Source organism: Emys orbicularis, chromosome 1 (genome assembly GCF_028017835.1).
Source record: "Emys orbicularis isolate rEmyOrb1 chromosome 1, rEmyOrb1.hap1, whole genome shotgun sequence".
NCBI lineage: Eukaryota > Metazoa > Chordata > Testudines > Emydidae > Emys > Emys orbicularis.
This window is the reverse complement of record NC_088683.1, coordinates 370,898,833-370,902,234: the sequence shown is the minus strand read 5'-3', so window position 1 is coordinate 370,902,234 and position 3,402 is coordinate 370,898,833. Positions and strand designations below refer to the sequence as shown.

Sequence of the window (3,402 nt, the reverse complement as noted above, 5' to 3'; positions counted from 1 at the left end):
TGAATCAGATGAGGATTGCCATGTTCTGTTCATTCCCTCTGAAGCACCTGGCACTGGGCACTGTCAGAAGACAGGCTACTGGGCCACATGGATCATTGGTTTTACCCAGTATGGCCATTCTGATCTTCTTATTTCGATCCCAGATGTATCTGCCTCCTGCTGTAACACACTATACCCCACTCCCCTCCCAGAGCTGAGATAGATCCCAGGAGTCCTGACGGGGTCTCTCTCTCCACAGCGTTAGTATCAAAGTAAGAATAAACATTCAAATTTTAACACTAACTAGTGTCCTTAAATTACTTGCCATAAGATGTGAGCACATATTGGTTTTAGAGATGACTGGGTCGCAGCTGTCAAGGGGAGGGGAAGACAGGAGCAAGTGACGGGGCAGCGCCTTGGGGAGAAGACACACAGCAGGGTCGAGGCTTGACAGAAGAGATGGGGCAAGACTGAAATTTCAGGGATCCAGCTACCAGCAATTAGAAAGGTGGCAACTCAGTGTAGTGTACATAGACTGACTCCCCAGTTCATCACATTGACACAGCACAGTAAGGACAGGAAAGGATTTAATGTCTCTCTGTCTGTCCAGTAAGTGATTGAGGGAAGAGGCCCCAGCACCATGGACTAGCCAGCTCTGCACAGAGCTCAATCTGAGAGCCAGAGCACACAAGGAGAAAACATTTAAGTCTTTTTATGAGTAAAGAACTGGAGCAGCCTATCCCGGATCTGTTTGGTCCGCACCCCATAAATGATGGGGTCCAGCACAGGGGGCACCAGCTGGTACACACTGGCAATGAGAACAAGGAAGTGCAGTGGCACATTGTGGCCAAACCGGTACATGAGAGAGAAGAAGAAATCTGGGACGTACAAAGCTAAGATGGCACAAACATGAGAGATGCAGGTCCCAAAAGTCTTGAGCCGGGCATCCTTTGTGGGGAGGCGGAAGATGGCCTGGAGGATCTGAGTGTAGGACACAGCGATAAAAAACACATCCATTCCGATCACAGAGAGAAGATCAAACAGGCCATAATAACTACTGATGCTGATGTCAGCGCAGGCCAGCTTCACCACAGCTATATGCCCACAATAGGAGTGGGGGATAATGTTCGTTCTGCAATATGGCCACCGGCTCGCCAATAAGGGATAGGGTAATGTGAGTATGACACAGCGCAGCACCACGGCCAGGCCTATCTTGGCCACAACGGAGTTTGTCAGGGTGGTGGAATATCTCAGAGGATTGCAGATGGCCACATAGCGATCAAAAGCCATGGCCACGAGGATTCCAGACTCCATCGTTGAGAATGAATGAACGAAGTACATCTGGGTGAGGCAGGCACTGAAACTGATCTCCCTGGAATTGAACCAGAAGATGCTCAGCATTTTGGGTACGGTGGATGTGGACATGATCAGGTCGCTGATGGCCAGCATGCAGAGGAAATAGAACATAGGCTTGTGGAGGCTTGCCTCCCTCTTCACGATGAACAGGATAGTGAAGTTCCCCAACATGGCTATGGCGTACATAGCGCAGAAGGGAATGGAGATCCAGATATGGGCTTCCTCTAGGCCAGGAATGCCCAGCAGGATGAAGGTGGAGGGGTTGGTGAAGTCTGTTATGTTGGAATCTGACATGGATTAGGGGAGAAGTTGTCCAACTCTGAGGCATAATGGTGTCTCCTGCATGTACCCTCTGTTCCCCTGACTTTCTGGGTGTTCTCCGGATCTTGGGTGATAGTCGCAGTAGAAATGCCTGAATGGAGAGACAACATTAATATGAGACACTGCATGCACTAGTGGAGGCTGTTCTCATGGGAGAAGCAGATTGATCACTCTTCACACACTGAAAAGTTACATTATTCTGAGAAAATAACTATGAACAATGACCATACTAAATCCATGCTGTAGGGAGTTCCCCATTCATTCAGTTGCTCAAAATCTGAGACTGGAAAAAAACAAAACTTTTGCCAGAACATGTGCTGGGAGAAAACTCCCAACTAGAACATACCTTGGGGAAAAGTCCTGGGCATCATTGCTTGCAGCTCAAGAGAAACACCTGCTTATTCGCAGCAATGGACAAAACAAAAGCAATGTTCAGATCCCTAAGATATGGTATGGAGAATAAAATGTTCTGGACATGTGTTCAGTGTTTGTCACACAGTCTCTATTAGGGATAGAGCATATATAAAAGTAGTTTCCAAGACAGGCTTTGAGAATGGGGGAGGATGCCATATGCAAACAGATCAAAAAATCTGGGACTCTTTAGTTTACACAAGAGACAAGGAAGGGAGCATATAACATAAGGGAGGAAAATAAAAAATGAAACTGATTTACATGCAAATGGACAGTTCCCAACCAGTACTATCTATAGACTTAATGCTCCAAGAGGACTAATTCCCCAAAGCTAAGGAAAATTGTCAGCAAAACTGATTGGCAGGAAAAATTTAAATAGAAAAATATGAATGAAAATTGGTAATTCTTTGATAACAGTTCATTAGATAGTGGGAAAATCATGATTTCATAGTTAACAAGGTGAACAACTTTGGGTAAAAACCCATTTCAGTGGCAAAGTGAAGGGAGAAATTTGGGCAGTGAAGCAATATGCAAAAAATGGGAAAAATAGAAAATAGATAGCCAAGAATAGAAATTGGAAGTTATGAAAGTTGATAAGGGATGTTAAAACATCAGGGAAAACTCCATGTTTGGCAGGGCTCTGGATCACAGAAAGGAGGTTATTAAATATGTTAACAAGAAGAGAAATCCTAGAAAATTTCTCTGTCATTTCCTGTGTTAAATGTAAAGTATTAAAAAATAAAGGGAAATGTTTTCTGTATAAAAGAATTGACAAGGTTAAGAAATAATGGAAAAGCTGGTATGGGATTAGTTAAAAAAAAGTCCAGAAATATAATTAATACCAGTCACCAACAAGGTTTATGCAAAACAGATCTTGTCAAATAAATCTGATTTCATCCTTTTATGAGAGTACACAATAGTTGATCAAGGGTACACATTTGGTTAATCAAGGGAACCGCACAGATGTAACAAACCTTGATTTCTTAGAGGCATTTGATTTAGTAGGGGAAAACACTGAGTTAAAAAAAATGACTTAGTGTAATATCAGTAGAGAACATGTAAAATGGATTGAAAACTGGCTAAAGGAAGGATCTCAGAAAGCTTCAGGCAATAGGCCTTCATCAGTAAATGGGGCTGTTTATAGTGGGATTTTGCAGGGATCACTTCTAGGACTGATACAATTCAATATTTTCATCATGATGATCTGGAATCATTGCAGATAAAATTTGTGGATGACCCAAAGATTGTCAGAGTGGTTGCAGTGATGAGACCAGGGCAGGCATACCGATTGATCTGTAGCATTTGGAAAGTGGGGCCCATGCAAACAAAATATTT

The 3,402-nt window shown here is 43.3% G+C and overlaps 1 pseudogene; it reads right to left on the bottom strand.

Moving 5' to 3' along the window:
* Positions 1 to 681: 681 nt before the first annotated feature.
* LOC135894078 (olfactory receptor 52K1-like) lies at positions 682 to 1,680 on the bottom strand (annotated as a pseudogene).
* Between the last annotated feature and the right edge of the window lie 1,722 nt (positions 1,681 to 3,402).